The 18,062-nt window shown below is 38.6% G+C and overlaps 1 protein-coding gene across 1 annotated transcript in view; it reads left to right on the top strand.

Annotated features, from left to right (window-relative positions):
* The window catches only part of TDRD9 (tudor domain containing 9), a 2,841,455-nt gene that overhangs the window by 286,174 nt on the left and 2,537,219 nt on the right, over window positions 1-18,062 (top strand). The gene's annotated exons all lie outside the window — the stretch shown is intronic.

The raw sequence follows: 18,062 nt of genomic DNA, 5'->3' as shown, positions 1-18,062 counted from the left end.
CCATCACCCACTGACAATTAAATATCTGATCTATTCATTGTCTGCTCCTAGGAGATGTATTTTCCTGTTAACAAAGCAGTGCTTTCAAATTACCTTTGACAGTTAAGTAAGAGTAGTGTCAACAGAAGGGGAAAGAGTAGATTTTAATATTTTTTCCCCAGTTTCTTCCTAAAGTATCTCAAAAGATCAGATTCATTTTAAACTGTATTGGTATAGTACAGTGGTTCCCAAACTTTTTCGATTCCCAACTCCCTTGTTGAATCCAGGTTTTCCCAAGGTGCCCCCCCCCCCCCCCCGGTCAAATTCTAACGAGTATACTTTGCGAAATAGCTAATCATTTTTTTTTTTAATTAAAAGGGTTAGGTAAAAATAAATAACACGCATTTAAGATCACAAAAACATGTAATTGAACAAATTCAGCTAATTTTAATTAGTGGGATGGATGAGCCCGTTGATCACTGCACATTTTCTCAAATCTTGGAATCAAACTGGACACAGCCACTCTCATTTCCTTCTCCACGATACTTAGTTTTTATCACAACGACCGCTGAAAACCCAGCTTCGCACAAATTAAGAAGTTGCAAATGGAATTAAAATTCTCTGAGCTTTACCACTCAGAAGGGGATATTCATCTTTTACAGATATCCAAAATTCAGTTAATTCCATGCTGCTAAATTTTGTTTTCAGTGTATTGTCACAAGACAACTCAATAAGATTTTCTTCATCTGCAGTAGTAATTTCAGACGGAGCACCGGCATTAAATGGATCTTGAATCCATGCAAATTTAACGATATTTTGAAAATATTTCTCAAACCAGGTGATAAGCTGTGAGAAGTGTTCTTCAAAAATGGATTTTTCTCGAGGTATGAAATCAAGGCCATTGGAGGTCAAAAACTGTTGCAAGAAGGAGAAACAGTCTTTGCCTCATTTTTCCTTTCCATAGTTTTTTTTTTTTTTATAAAAGCTGAAATTTTCTCAGTTGACTTTAAAAGGTGCATGTTGCTTCCCTGTTTGGAGACATTCAGAGCATTCACCTTTTCAAAAATATCACTCAAGTATGCTAGTTTTACCAAAAAATCTTCATTCACAAAATTTTTGTTATACTTGTGGTCTTCCTCTTTAAGAAAAATATAAATTTCCTGTCGCATTTCAAACTTACGAGACAAAATGTTACCACAAGAGAGCCATTGCGAAGTGCTGTGGTACAACAAAAATGTGTGCTCAGAATCCCATATCCTCACATAGTTTTTTGAAAAACTTTGCCTTCAACAGCCGAGTTTTTATAAAGTTTACTACACTCACTACATATTCTAAGACCTGGTTCAATGTCGGACTCAGATATTTTGATACGAGTGCTTTCCTGTGAATAACTCAATGGGTCCAAAGTGCATCAGGGGCTTTGCTACAAATAAGTGCCTGCAGTCCTCCAGAACAGCCGGACATAGAACGAGCACCATCAGTACAGACACCAACGCGCACTTAGTCCACTCCAAATTATTTTCGGATATAAAAGTATCAAGGAGCTCAAACAAGTCTTGAGCCTTAGCACCAGCAGTGATACTTTTACAAAAGAGAAGGTCTTCCACAAAGTTATCACCATCTGTAAACCGTACATAGTAAATCAAGTGTGCGTCACTATTATCTGTGTCCTCATCCAGCTGCAGCCCAAATTCCTTCCCTTTTATTTTTGTAATTAATTGATCATTTTTGTAATTAATTGATTATGTGCTGTATTCTGCGACTAATGGTGTTATTGGACAAAGGCACTTTTGAAAGCAGCTTCCCAGCAGACTCGCCTGTCATAATGTTCACCATATCTACAGCAGCCAGTAGAATGAGTTCTTCTGTGATGGTATGAGGCTTCTTACATTTTGAGATTCTATGTGCCACCTTGTGAGATGCTAGCAAAGCATTGCTTGGTATTGATGCCTGCTTATAAAAACTACCTTTTTGTTGCTTTAACTCTTTTAACTTCCTGGTTAAAGTAGTCATGAGATTTACTAACCATGCTGGGATGAATGGTTTCTAAATGGCGTTTCAACTTACTTGGTAGCATGCACTCTGGTGCCAAAACTCTCATACACAGTACACACTGCGGCCTGTCTTCATCACCGACTTCTGTCGACGTAAAACCAAAGTCCAAATAACTGTCATCATATTTTCTATATTTGCGCTTCTTCACACTGTTGATGGTGTGCCCTCTTTATTTTCACTCTCACAGCGCTTATTACTGTTTAAAAAACAATCCATTTTTAAACATACATAGGTAGGAGGAGAAATACTTCAAAACCTTCACGTGACTTAAGCCACTCCCACTTTCTCCAGCCCTAAACAGCAAGTTTTCTTCCTGTGTTACTAGCACATGCCTTACTGCAGACCCCCCAAAAAACCTTCAGGTGCTAATCATTCATAGGTAGCATATCCAGAGAAGACTGTAAACTCTTTATGAAACCCATTGCTCCTGCTACTTATTTGGAACTTTATTAGCTGACTTGCCTCCCTGTGTGCATCTGTCAAAAGAGCATAAAAGGTACTTGAAAATGTAGTCATAGACCTATGAGCTTTGGTTGAATAACTCCCTCTATTTTTCCAATGGTTGTCCGGGAATCCTTTTATTTAACACAACTAATTGCCTAAGCCAGGCCCTGGGCCTAACACATTCCAGGTTTAAATAATATTGGAGCCAAGTCTTTAGAGCTCACTACCGAATTCAGTGTACTGCTTTCTTAACATATGCAGAAAGGCATGAGCAGTGGTGGACGAGGTAATTCATAGGCTCCGTTATGGACTGTCTTTGTGCTGGGCATTGCATAAAGCAGCTACCATTGAAGTAATACTGTTTTGACTTTCTTATGTCAGCTTGAAAGGACTGCACTTTCAGTAGTGTACAGCAGAGGACAGCATTTCTTCAAATAAAACTAACTTGACTCAAAGTTTGACACTGTACCACAAACTTGCATATTTTGCAGTGTTTAGATTAAATACATTCAGAACTTTAGCAGATTGTTATTTTTGCTTGTTCTGCCCTAAGTGACCACAAAATAAACCACAAACTATTAGTTTGTGGTTTATTTTGTGGCCGCTTTAGGCTGTTTCCTGTTTCATCAGTGATATGTTACAAAATCCCTCCAAATAGCATAAACCTGTATGCTGATATTATATTACATAGGAAAGAAGCATTTGCTGTTATCATACCAAAGTGACTCTATTAACAGTTCTCCACATTCGGTGAAGTATCTAATGTCCCTCGTAAATTCAGCTAAGACGGCCTCCATTCTGTTTAGTACTCTGCAAAAACTATTCAGAAATAGTCCTCATTCTTTGAGCACTCCAGATAACATTCCTATAGAAATTGTGCAGCAAAACAAATACCTTGCTAGTTGTTTTTCTCATCCTCTCATAGAAGACAGCCCTGCTGTTTTGAAATTTTACCTTTATATTTGAAGGCTTGAGTAAGTCTAAAAAGACTGTTAGTACGGTTGTTGCAGAAATTAAGACAATGAACTGATTCCAAGCTGTAATGCAAGGTTTAATTTTTATCAGTCTTCATTTGCCTATTTTGTGTCCTTGAGCTAGTCTCTTAACAAGACATTACCCATTTGCCCCAAAACACTGTGTGCTAGGCTCATTAAAAAGGTCTCCTGGACAGCATGCCTAGTAACCACTACTAATCTTTTCTGAACCCAAACAGCCCAGCAACGTCTTTGTATTACCTTCACTGAAAAGACACAAACTCAAACTATGAAAGAGCCAAGAAAGCCAAAGTCAGAGGTAATTTAGAAATTTTACATTCATAACTAGTATCCTAACTATACAAGATCTGAAGCAAACCCACATACAAAACAAAAGAAATACTTCTGGTATCAGAAGTCTCTCTAACATGCCGCTATAACACATCAAAAAACATAAGTATCGACTGCAGCAAAAGCCGCAATATAGCAAAAGGGAGATTAACACCACAACATAGAATGACCAGTATCAAAGACTCAGGAAAACAATATAACAATCTTAGTTTTCAAACACACGCACATACACTACCTAAACTGCAAGAAAAATATTAAGAGTTTGACGCACTATAGTGATCAAACAAAAAATATAAAATCTACACACAACAAGAAAATGACATGCACTGTGGTAACTAATAAACAGAAATAATATATATTCCCTGTTTCAACGACATCTGCTTTCTTCATTGTCCCTTAACAAACTTGTGCGTTTTCTTAATGCTGTCCATTGCTGAAGTAGTGAGAACATTACACTGTTTTCCATAAGAAATTACAGTATGCCTAAAATCTTGTCAGACATTAGTTTGAATCCTCATCTTCATACATGAGATGCAGATGATTGTATTTTACACCAGCTGGACTAAGAATACAGCATTTTACTACATAAATAGAACTAAAGAGTTCAGGAAGTCTGAACTAATTAGTTCGGAAGTCTGACCATTTATTTCCTTTCTCCTACAGTAAAATGTACAAGGCAATTACCTGTGTTAAAATTTCCGGACAACCATTGCAAAAAGAGAGGGAGTTATTGCAATGGTTGTCCGGAAATCCTTTTATTTAACACAGCTAATTGCCTAAGCAGCCGCAAAATAAACTGCAAATTAATTAGCTTAGTAACTAAGCTTATTAGTTTGCGGTTTATTTTTGTGGCTAACCTTATTAGTTTGTGGCTCTCCAGAGTGCCGCGGTTCACACTTTGGGAACCCCTGGTATAACAGATGTCCTTTATATTGATCACTGCTGTCTTAGCTATATGGGTTATATTTTGTCCAGGATATATAGTGGCTGGAGAGCTTCCAAAGATTCAGTGCACCTTCCACATGTCCAAACTGTCAAGCAGCTCGAGCTGAACTGACTAAAAGACAAGTTTGGGCATGAAGCCCTTTCAGAGCTTTCGTATTGCTGAAGTGTACACTCCTCTAGGGCTTTTGAGGATTGATGGTTGACTTGTGCTTTCCTTTACTTTAAGCCAAACTATTCATCTCACTGTTTCTTTGCTGAAACTAAAAATTAGGGAGAAAGGATACTCCATACCATGGATGTCCACAGACAACTTGTGCTATCTTGACAGAACAAAGTCTTTCAGAGCTTTGGATCAATTTTTCATTTCTTGTGAAGGTAAGAAAGAACATCCTGTATCAAAACAGACTATTTTGAAATGGTTGTCTAAAGCTATTACTTTTTGTTTTACTCACCTTTAACAAATTTATTCCAGGCAGGGCCAAGGCCGACTCTAGCAGGACCTTGGCTTCATCTGTGGCTATTTGGAAAGGGTTGGATTCTAGAAGTATTATGGAAGCTGCTGCGTGGTCCTCTGTACATACTTTTACAAAGTACTATAAACTTGATTCCTTCTCTAAGTCTAGATCAAGCGTTGCTAGGACCATTCTCCAGGGGCTTCTGGACCCTTCTCCCAAATATAGTTATCTGTGGTAATTTATTCGTATAGCTAAGGCTACTGCAGCAGTGATCAATATGAAGAAAGTACAGTTGTGCAAGTTGAACTTAATGATAACGGTAGATGTTTGTTCATTGCTTCAGTAGCTGCTCTCTTCCTCCATCCTCCTTGTTTTTTGATGTGTTTTTTATGCTAGGGTGTGGACATTGTTATTCCTAGCATTGTCTTTTTAGGCCTCTGCCTCCTCTGTCAGGAAAGCTATGAAAGACTTTGTACCCAAACTTGTCTTTTAGTCAGTTCAGCTTGAGCTGCTTGACAGTTTGGGCATGTGGAAGGTGCTCTGAAGCTGGCTGGCTGATATATGGCAGGATATAACCCATATAGCTAAAACTACTGCAGCGGTGTTCATTCGAACATTTACTGTAGTGGTAAGTTCAACTTGTACATCTGTACTTTACTAAGTATGCAAGCCATTCAGCCAGTTCCTTTAGAACAGACAAATGCTCCCCTTTGGGTTTTATTCAGCCTTTTAGGGAATAATAGGTGCTGCAGCCCTGAGTGCAGTTTAGATGACTTGGAAGTGATTAGAGACCCATGCATAGGAGAAAACAGCAGGTGAAGGAGGAAAAGGGTAGCTTGATTGGTGTTTTATCCATCTGGGGCGAGAGGAGATGGCTGTGTGGTCAGCCTGGTAGTACAGCAGTTGTGCCAGTAATATGCTAGTCTGACAAACTTTAAAGTGACAGTCTGTAATTAGCATTTGGTGTATACATTATGTACATGCTGCAGTGGGGCTAACTTTACAGAATGGGCTTCCATTGTGAGTTGCCACTGGGACCTGATAGACCGAGGAGAAGCTGGGCTTCCTGGATTATGGCCTGTTCTGCGGTCTGCTCTTGCTGCAATACATACAGGTGCCACTAGATCCCATTCTCATACTGTGACATTTAGTACAGCAATCCAGGGTGATGAGAATGAATGGATAGTAAGAGAAGAGAGTTGAGGGGCAACTGTTGACAGTGGAGGAACTCATAGGAAAATTTACATACCTTTATAAGTGCATAGGTACTTACTGGGCTGTTAATCTGTGAGGATTATTAGAAGCCTAACCTTGTATTCCCATGTGATAAGTAAGTTTTTAGCCCTTATATTTTATATACGAATAATTCTGATTGGGCAAAAAAAATACTTGCTGCCCCTTTCCATAAGAAACATGGGTGCTAAGCCTGGTGAATTTATAGTTTCCCATCCAGTAATCCAAATTTCATTTGAATAGACTAACAGAAGTAATTTGCTTTATGCAGAGTGGAAGACTGTTCCATTGGAACTATAGTCTCCAAGATGCTTTTCCTCCAACATGTCCTGTTCACGTTGCAAAGGAGATGGCAATCCCTTGATCGGTGTTTCATGCTACCATTAAACTTGCAAATGTGTAATAGGTCTGACAGGACAAGGTCTTTTGAGACGGAGGTCAATTCTTAGTAGCCTGTATGATACTGAGAAGAAAAACAAAACTTTTAGATGGTCTACATATTTTTTATGATTTAGACCCTTGCTTATTTAGAGGGAAAGTGTTGTGGTTGTCCTGGTTGTGCCAAGTGTTTGGACTGGTACATTTAGAAAGGAGCTTTATATTCATTGACTGGCGTAACAAGAGCAGAGTACAGTGGAATGATTACACTCCTGGACATGGACACCATGCCATTAGATATAAGCTATTTGATGAAAAAGGGGTTCCTTCCAGTAGTGGAAGTGTGATGATCAAAGGACAGTAGTTCCCAGCTCTCCTACTACAGGATCAACTTTCAGAGGTGTATTATCAATGTGATGGTTACAAGGGTGGTCCTTCTTGTTGAATACTATTATCCATTTCTTGGCATTTAGTTTTTTTTTTTCCATGGTTTTGACACCAGCTGTTTGGGAAAGGCCTTTTCTGAGGACCTTGGTTTCCTTTGAGGAGTTTACAGTGGCACCAAGTTACAATGATCTGCAAATGTGATCACCTGTAGACCCTTGACATTTGCTTTTTACCTCAAGAAATAAAAGCTGAAGAGGAGTGGCCAACAGACTAAACTCTGAGCTACACTGTTAGTGACAGGTCTTTTGGAAGTACTAGAGCTGCCCACCCTAATTTCCTAGGTTCTTTTCATGAGCCAGTTTGCTGTCTGGAGAGTTACATAAACTCTTCAAGTTAAATGTAAACCCTTATGTACTACACCTGAATTTGGGTTGGTACTGGACACCTTTGCAAGTTCTAGGTATGTAGTATGTATTTATTTGCTGCCATACTTTGCTTCAGCAACTTTCTCAAATATGTTGACCAGGTTTAATAGATGGCTCTGAACTGGCTTGGGTCAAATGTTTGTAGCTTGCCAAGGTCCTTATTTATTAACTCCATAATGATCCTTTCTGTAGCCTTACAGATGTGACTCTTCAAGCTTATGGGTCTGTAATTACCTGAGTCAGTTGATGCCACACCCTTGTGCAAGGTAATGACTTGCTATCCTCCATTCATCTGGCATGAAGCCAGTTTTGGAGGCTCATATTGAATAACCTCTGTGGAGGGTCTGGCAAGTCCTGTATCCAGCTGTCCATTGGACAACTGTGTTATCCTGCCCCATGGAAGTAATATTTTTTGGAGTTTGGTAGTGCCTTGAGGACTTGTTCTTGGCAGATTTGAGGAGTAGGTGTAGATGCAGTTGCGATCTGGTAATATTTATTTATTTTTACTTAACATTTGTTAACTGGTTGGTCCGATTGGGTACAGACCCCTTTTCAGCGGAGACCCGGGGAGAAAAGCTGCACAACAAAACTGTTAAAAAACAGTAGTAGATTAGTTAAGATTGCTTAATATAATTAAAAAAGTAACATTTATAAGGTTACTAACAGTGTAATCAACAATATATACATGAGAATACCAAGAAGTCTGTGTTTTTTTTTTTTTTTTTTTTAAATAAATAAGTTAAATAAATAAATTTAAATATGTTTTAGTTATTTGTCTAATTATTTACTTAACAGATTCTAGCCAATGGTACAACAGAGAGCTGCCTATGTAAGGTGTATAATAGTGTAGAAAGAAAATACTATTATAATAGGAGTGGTAAGTCAACAAGGAAGATAGGTACAGTGAGAGGTTGGATATAAACTAGCTGCAGGAAGAAAAAAAGTCAGGAAGAAAGTACTGAGATGCTAGCAGTAGTTGGCTAGCAAGGAAGAGAGGTACAGCGAGAGGATAGGATAAAAGTAGCAACAGGAAGGAAAAAGGCACTGGAGTTATAGGGGAAATAAGCACCTATGTAGGAGATATGCAAAAGAGTAGGTTAGTAGAAGCAGGTTGGACAACAGTTTGCATTATCATAGTCAAATTAGATTTTATAGATGTTGCTGTTATGAGAGGGTGAGTAGTAGGAAGACTGCATAACAAGTAGAAAAATAATATATGTTGGGCCATTGCAAGGACATAACCATGACTTGTGGAAGGTATATTTGAGCTATTTTGAAGGAGTTGCAATTGGTGATGGATCTGACATGTAGTTGTAATCTGTTCCAGGCATTTGACAGCTGTAGAGTACTTTGCCAATATTTTTATTAGGCTTATAGACAAGTAATAGGTTCTGTTTAGAACTATGGAGATCATGGATGTGAGTATAAGGCTGGATAAGAGAATAGAGAGAGAGAGAGGCAGAAAGATGGACCATGTAGGAGTGAGTGAGCTGTGAGAAGCTGGAGAACTAGTATTTGGTACTGAAATTCAAGCCATTGCAGGTTTTTTAGGGCTATACAGTGATGGGTGTGTTAGGGTAGATTAGTAGCAAATCTAGCAATCTTGTTATAGGCAAGTTCAAGTTTAGTCAGGAGATTAGATTGAATATTTGTAAGTATGGGGGCTGCATAGAGTAAGGTGGGGAGTAAGAAGCCTGGGGCAAGGGCGAGTCTGGAGGATTGAGTGAGATATCTGTATAGGAGTCTGAGTTTGAGTCTTTTTTTTTTTATGCACTGCTGAGTATGGAGATCGAACTTTAGCTGGTTATCGATAATGATACCAAGAAGTCTGGTGTGAGGTTCAGTGGAGATAGTGGTGGTGTTGAGTGAGGTGACAGATAAGGAAGCCTTGTGATTTTGGAGGGTTGTAGGGAGAAATAAAGAGAAGTTTAGTCTTAGGATTCTGTACTAACTGGCTAGAGTTAAGCCATCTTTTGACTGAATGAAGGAACTGTTGGGTGAGGGCATAAAGGTGAGTAATGTGAGAGAAGGAAATGATTGTGGAATCTTCTGCATATTGAATAATGGTAGAATGAAAGGAGGAGGAGTGAAGGTCGTTAATGAATATATTGAAAAGTAGGGGTCCAAGGATGGGCCCTTGAATATAAGAAGGGGAGGGTATGAAGTCTGTGCTAAATTTATCTGCTCTTTGGATAAGAGTATGTGTTGTTTACTATTGTACAACAACCCCCCCATTAATATTCCAAAACGTGCACGCTGATTGGTCAGCGTGCAAGTTGTAAATCAGACGTATACTAATGGAAAAAGGTCCGGATGCCCGGACTTTTTCCATTAGTACAAGTCTCTTTTTACACACTGTCTCGCTATGTTAAAGGAGTTTAACATAGAGAGACAAGCAACGGAGAAAGCAAGATCTCCGTTGCTTTTTACAAACTGTTTCACTATGTTAAATGGGTTTAACATAGCGAGACAGCTTTAAAAAAAGCAACAGAGATTCTCCATTGCTTTTTTTAAAGCTGTCTCGCTATGTTAAACTCCTTTAACTTAGCGAGACAGTTTGTAAAAAGCAACGGAGATCTTGCTTTCTCCGTTGCTTCCACCCACAGCTGTGATGTACTGCGTAAGCATACACATGCGCAGTACAACAGAACTGCTGCAGAATACAAGACAGCTGCGGAAGGGTAGTGAGGAGGCATTATACAATGCCATTATTTAAGAAAAGTAATTTTCTTAAATGTCATTGTATAGTAGCGATAACCCACTTCTGGGTGTGGGTAATGCTGGAGTTACCCACGGTTGTCTTTGGCCACTCGGGCTTCGCCCTCGTGACCAAACCACACTAACCGTGGGTAAAGCCAGCATTACCCACACCCAGGCATGGTTTATTGCTATATTATACCATGACCCCCCCAAAACGTGCACGCTGACTGGCCAGCGTGCACATTGTAAATCGAGTTATACTACTGGAAAAAGGTCCGGTCGCCCGGACTTTTTTCCATTAGTATAACTCTACTTTTAAAACACTGTCTCGCTATGTTAAATGGGTTTAACATAGCGAGACAGCTTTAAAATAAGCAACGGAGATCTCCGTTGCTTATTTTAAAGCTGTCTCGCTATGCTAAACCCATTTAACATAGTGAGACAGGTTTTAAAAAGCAACGGAGAAAGCAAGATCTCCGTTGCTTTTTCAGTTTCGCTATGTTAAATGGGTTTAACATAGCGAGACAGTTTTAAAATAAGCAACGGACATCTCCGTTGCTTATTTTAAAGCTGTCTCGCTATGTTAAACCCATTTAACATAGCGAAACAGTAAAACAAAAGCAACGGAGATCTTGCTTTCTCCATTGCTTGCACAGCTCTGATGTACTGCGCAGGCGCGCAGTACATCAGAACTGCCGCGGATGCCAGACATCTGCGGAAGGGCAGTAAACAGGCATTATACTATGCCATTATTTAAGAAAAGTAATAGTTTCTTTTCTTAAATAATGTCATGGTATAATAGCAATAACCTACTTCTGGGTGTGGGTAATGCTGTATTTACCCACTGTTGGCTTTGTTTGGTCCCTCGGGCTTCGCTCTCGGGACCAAACCACGCCAACTGTGGGTAAATCCAGCATTACCCGCACCCAGGCGTGGGTTATTGCTATATTAGCTCTGAGATTTTTAACAATTTAAAAATGGCTTTGTGGTTATCCTTCACCTTTGTGGTGATTTTTATGTCATAACTGGTTGATCAGGTTCAAGAGTTTCCTGTTTAGCAAGAGTGTTTTTAGCATCTTGAGAGTTAAATTTGTTTTTGCTTGCTGTAATGTTCATTTTTTTCAAACTTTTTAATATTTGGGTTCCACCACAGAGGTTTCTTAAATGTGGTGTTCTATGTACTTTGGAGGGGGACAGCTGCATCTATACAGTTTACATGTTCCTGGAATTTGGTGGTTAAGGATTCTGGCTGAGCAGTGAACTCATCATGTTGGGTGGGGATTTTGAATTTAGTCATGCTATGACTCTTAAAGGACCCATTTTTTCTGTTTAGTAAAATTTCATTTATTAGGTATTTTAGGCAGTGAAAATATGCATCTGAAATGTTTTTTCATATTGCCATTACACAGTTCCTGAAGGATCTTTTTCATATAATATTTACATTGCATAACCTAAATCATCACCATCATTTGACCTTCGCTTTTCAATAAATATTGAAACTAGCAGCCTTTGACCCTTTTTAAACTGAAGATTAAATTGCACCTTTTGGAAGGTGCTTTTTAGCTGTCATTTCAGTCTCTCTCTCTGCCTTGTTGTCAGAAGAATCAAAAGCAAACTCCCCTTCTGCTTGCTTGATCACTCTTTGTTGGACAAACTTTATTTTTCCTTAGCCTATTCTGCATCAAAAATGTCTTCAATCTTTGTGGAAAAAAATATTCTAAAGACAGCTGGATACATCAGCTTGAGTGTCCTATGTGTCTGTCGACACCCTTTGATTGCTGGGATAAACTTTTCTTCAGTCTGGTTTACAGTGAATAATCACTTTCCACAAGCACCTTGTCTCCATTTTTTTAATACTTTTAATTTCTGCAGTAGTTTTGTCATGTTTACTCCTTTATTTTGGTATGACTGCACCTTTACTAATACAGGTATTGACTACTTTGTCATGGGCAGGTTTAGAGCATGCACACAATGTGCCCTTTCGAGTATTGCATCTTATTGGGGAACACCAGTCCAGTTGCTTATACTTACAGTTGTTTCTGTCCAGTTTCTCTGGTACAGCAGAAAAGCTCAGGTTTTCCCTCTGTGCTCTGTTTTTGAACTACTATTTTTTGAAATTGCTCTTCTTGAGAAGGCTCATACTTGTCCAGCCCTTTTGCAGTTTTATTAGTTTATCTGAATAACTAATTAAATCTTCATTTTTCAGCCTTTTCTTATTTGAGTTGATATATTCTTTCAAGGTTTCATTTATTTTACACACCTCCGAGGAGTACATCTGGTGTCATCTTTTTTCCCCTCTAATTGACTGGAAGCCATTTCCTATTTACAAAAGGTAAAACTTCACTGTGTTTTGTTGAACAGCTGCAAGATTTTTTCTCAACTAGAGTTTTCTGTTTTGTTCTGAGTTTACTTTCCCCATATTTCTTCTGTGCTGGCATCCAGCCAGTCTAATTACTAGCCTGTAACTGAATGTTTACCCAAATAACAGTTTAAATGTCACTCATTTCTTAGTTTCTGTTTTCATAGTGGGAGAGCTGAAATTAAGCAGTTGCTGAGTGTGCAGCCATCTTGGAAATCCAGAGAGCACTGTTCTTTATCACCATGCATTTATGACATCACTGCACATAAAACATATATGGAACCTCCTTGTACCCTTCTGCTTTTTGTTACCTGAATTGTACTATGATTTACCACCAAACCCAAATACCTAAACCATACTTGATTTTTTTATGACTAGGGCTGTACACATTAAATTATCCATATATTTCTTTAACATTAAACATATTGCAAGCTGTGTGACAGCATTATTCTAAATTAAGCATATCAGCCCTCCCATCAAAAATCATCTGAAAATTGCATTGTATAGATCGTAACTTAATTTGAATCCACCCCCCTATCCAACTGTTTCATCAGCTTGCTGAATCACAACTCTGTCCCTTACAACCTCAACTCAAACAGTCTTTCCCCAGCTACTTCCCAGTTTCTTTCATTAGATCTCTGTTATCAATTTTTTTATCTTAATTTCCTTGCATGTTTCACACATCTCCTTTTGCAGTTCCTAACTGTATGTTTTCTCATCTTGCTAAACACTTCCTTTTTCCACCACCTCACCACTTCCCTTTACCTCAAAGCAAAAATACCTTTAATGTGACAGATTGCTACATGTTTTAAACAATCTTATTCCATAAACCTCTGTCACTTCAGTATTGTCACTTACGTTGCTTGTTTGCTTCCTATAATCCCCCATCTCTGCCACATATTTGTTCCTCATTTCCCCTCCTTTAGTATTGTATACCACCAGTGTAATTTATTTTTTTGAAAATCAGCTTCTGAAACCACCCTGCGGAGTTTCAGACAAACTTCACTTGCTTTCCCTATTTCTCTGCACTTCACATTCCTTTGTCTAGTGTTCACTGAGCCATCCTATCCCGTCCTTCAATTAGGTCTTTATGCTGCTGTCATTCCTGTTTTCCCATTTAGCATCTCTGTTCTACCTTTTCTGCATTAGCTTCTTGCTACCCTCAAAATCTTACCACTGTACCTTTCCCTATAGCAGCTTCCCATTCCACCTCCTTGCATCCCTTAATCCAGTCATCTCAATAACCTTTAGTGGTCTGATGATTACAGTAACCAGTCTTGCTTTCTCTTCCTCTCCAGAACCAAAGCATACAGGTAACAAATGTGTTAGTGGCCAGCGGATAGAAAATATGCAGAATATTTTTCTAGACACTATATTTTTTGGTACAGAATAACATTACATGATACCTCTTCTGCCAATAGTTTAATGTGACCACCATTTGAAGATCAGTGAGAATGCTGTAAGTTCAAGTTTGTCAGAGTGAAAAACAGAGCCAACCTTATTCTCCGATAAAAACAGCAAGACAGCAAGGAGAGGAGTGGCAAGACTCTTACTGACAGCAGTACGAAAAAAAAACCCTCCACAGGAATAAAGAAAAGCATTCTAATGAGGTGTGGCGTGTCATTAATTGTGTAGTTGTCAGATTTATCAAAACCTGTTAGCTTGATCCTGACTGACCAAATGGGCAACTCGGGAAGACTAATGGAACCTTGTGCTAAAGTTTGGCAACTTCAGTTCCATTAGTTATTTGGTGTGGGGGAGCATGCCAACTGTCCGTATTCTGAGAACTAATTCAAAGTGTCTCTGCTGTCTGTAACCACCTTTTTGGTGGTTTGGGTGACATTGTTTGCTTCTTTCAGTGTATCTGACCACTGTGAACTTACAGGAGGTGTGCAGACTGACTGACAAGTTCCTGCACTGGGAAATAGCGTGTGACACCACATAGAAAACATGGTGAGTTATCCACTTGGTACTTCAGGCTTGACTAGAAATGTTGTGACATATTTGAAATTTTCTTACTGTATGAAGATGGTAACTACTGTAAGAAGTCTTCTTCTGGTAACTGCATGGTCTTGATTTGGTCTTCGCACTGTTAGCTTTGTGCATGCTGAGCACCAACTTGCAATAACTCTGCTGTTTGGGACTACCTGCTGATGATGTAGGTGATGTGTTTTGTTTCATTCTGGGTATCTAATTATCTTAAGTTTATGTGTGGTATGCAGAAAGCCTGTTTGCTGCCACAGTAGAAGTCAGTGTTGTGGGCAGACCTTGCTGCAGCAGTGCTGCTACTTGTTATGGTCTTTCACTGATGTGCCAGTGAAATCCATTGATTTCAATCTGTAAAATTGAATGAGATGGAACAGTTAAATGCTCCCAGGCTAATGAGTGAAACAGCTATTATTCACAGATAACATCACAGATTCCACCTTTTCCACTGGTGATACTTCAGAACTTTCTTGGAGAGTTTAGGTACTTGTGCCAGCTCCCCATTTTTTTTGTTGCCTCTGTCTTCTTTGGAGTCATGTAAGGTGTGAGCTTACTCTGCAGTGTCTAGAGTTTAGTTGTGTATTGCTTGTTCTCTGGTGACTTCAGGTTATCTGCCAGCCAGTACACTGATGAATGTACCAGTGCCCTACCACATTGTCAGACTTCAGGCAGTAGAAGCTGAAAGTTCACAAGAGATGTCTGTCCTAATGTTTGTGCTGTTGATTCATTCTCTTAATCCATACCCTTTCCAGGAAGCACAGGAATACGGGATATAGGAGAAGCAAGAAATCTATAAAATCCTCAGATTATTTTACATAGGGGTGAGAAGGAGAGATTTAAGCTTTGCTTCCACAACATAGTACATTTTGTGAACCCATGTATAAAAACTTCCTGGGTAGTCTTTTAGTCCCAGGATTCAGCTTCATGTGATCATTCTTTGGGGGGGGACTTTCTATACCTCATGAAAGCTGCTGTGAAAGGGTCAACAAAGGAACTGGATTTGGGGACCCATGTCCTAGAACTGATGGATGCCTCCTTAACCAACTACTGCAGTTAGTTCTATATTATATTCAAGACTTCTCCTTTGCTGTTCTGGTTCTGTTTGACCTCTTTATAAATTTTCTTAAAATATACTGTCAGAATCCTTCATAACACATTCTGGTCATCCACATAATTTTTGCTTTGTGTGTATATAAATTGATCCAGTACACTGTACCAAGGGAATCAGTTTTATTTATTTATTTATTGCATTTGTTTACATGGAAAGTCCACTGGGCCTAAAAGAGCCCATTTTCGGTGGAGGCCCAGGGAAAAAAGCTCTGACAAGAACTTAGATTCCGAAAAAAAAATTAAACCTTAATTGGGACAGAAGTAGAAACCGTGTTACACATAGTGGTTACAGTAATATATACATAAGTCAGGAATTTAGTTGGTTTGATTTCAGTAACATATATAGAATATATATATACATAAAAGCAGGAATTCAGATAAATTCAGAGTGGTAAAAACGGAGATAAATTAATCAGCATTATTGTACCAGTATCAGCAAGTGATGAAAGAAAAAAAAAATAATAAATATGGAGAAAATATCAGTCACTAGTAGTAAAAAGCATAGGAGTTTAGTTATAAGGAGAAGGAGGAGGTTAGGTTATAGAGCAGGCACATAGCCAAGAAGAGTTGAGATGATTTTTCAGTATTTGTTTGAAGGTGGTGGTGCTGCCCGTGTTCCTTTATAGAAGGAGGAAACAAATTCTAGTTTGGCGACGGTGAAGGAGAAGAGCAGTTGACCAGCTCCAACTGATGAGAATGAGTGCTACCAGTTTAGAACTGTCGCAGAGAGGTTATAGTGAAGAAATGGTGGCTAGGAATGAGAACAAAGTTAGACAGTTTAGATATACCAAAGCCAGACCTTATTTTTCGGAAGGGTATGTCAGAAGTCCTAGGAAATATGACACTCAATTAAGAATTAGCATTCCTTATTCAAAAAATGTTAGTATGTATACTGAAATATTTAATAAGCATTGGAATATTTTAACATCAGACCCTGAAATAGCAGAGGTAGTAGGCTTGAGACCACAATTTACATTTAGGAATTATAGAAATTTGAAAATGAGATTATGCACCCCCAGGTCCAGTTCTACAAAGAATGATAAGAATGGCACAGAGCCCTGTGGCAAATGTGCTCAATGTGTTTATATAAATGAAAACAAGTTTTTTAAACATCCAGATACAGGTAGAACTTTTGATATCAGAGTATTGTCCACCTGCAGTACTATGCACGTGGTATACCTGGCAGACTGCGAAACCTGCAGTTGTTTCTATGTAGGTAAGACTGACCGAGCCTTGAGGGAAAGGATAAAAGAGCATGTCTATCATATTAAAAAGGGTACTGTTTTTAATGCCCTAGCCAAACGTGTCAGTAGAACAGGTAACAATCACATTTTTAAATTTCAGGTTCTTTCCACAACATCTGAGAATATCAGAGGGGGTGATGTTAGATTAAGAACTGAGGAGATAGAGGCTAGATGGATTGTTATGCTAAGGGCCAATTTTGGACATGGGTTAAATGAAAGTCTACCTATCAGACCAGTTCTTTTAAAAAGGGGTCTGAAGAGATGAGGTGTTTTTATTATTATTTTTATTTTATGTATTTTACAATATTTTTGTGAACATACATATGTATTTATATTTTATAATATACACTTTATGTATATTGATATGTTTTTAACAAGTGTTTTTGTATGTGTGTCTTTTTAAAATACTATACTGCATGCTATGTGATGTCAATAGATTTTACTATATAAGGTGTGGTTATTATCTGATTGAGTACACCTGATGAAGCATTGGTGAAAGCGCTTGTGTTTCTTTGTAATACACCAGTACTGCTACTGAAGAATTTTTCATTGCTTTTTTACCTTTTACTTTGAACTGGAGCCATACCTCAGTCAGTGTTTTTGGATTTTTCTTTCTGTGTTGTCAGTGTTTGCATTACTTTTAGTGTCTCTAAGTCTAAGAGGTGTCCGGGCTCTAAATCATTGTCATGTTAAAGCAAATCATTTTCTTGAGCTGCCTTTTTTGCAGCCATATCAGCAAAGGCATTTCCCCTGGAGACAGGATCTTTTTTCTTAGTGCGGAACATTTACATATCGCTATCTGAAGTGGTAGTTGCACTGCATCTAACAACTGTAAAATTAAATCTCTGTGATTTATTGGTTTGCCTGTCGCAATAACCATTCCTCTATTCTTCCATTGTTGGGCGAAAACATGCACATTGGAGAAAGCATACTGACTATCTGTATAAATTGTCACTTTTTTACCCTCCCCTGAGGTACAAGCTCGAGTCAAAGCCACTAACTCAGCTGCTTGGGCAGAATAAATGTTTGACAATCCT

This window comes from Protopterus annectens, chromosome 6.part0 (assembly GCF_019279795.1).
Source record: "Protopterus annectens isolate FY-2018-M chromosome 6.part0, PAN1.0, whole genome shotgun sequence".
NCBI lineage: Eukaryota > Metazoa > Chordata > Ceratodontiformes > Protopteridae > Protopterus > Protopterus annectens.
Note: the sequence above shows the minus strand (reverse complement) of the source record. Positions and strands in the feature narration are given on the sequence as shown.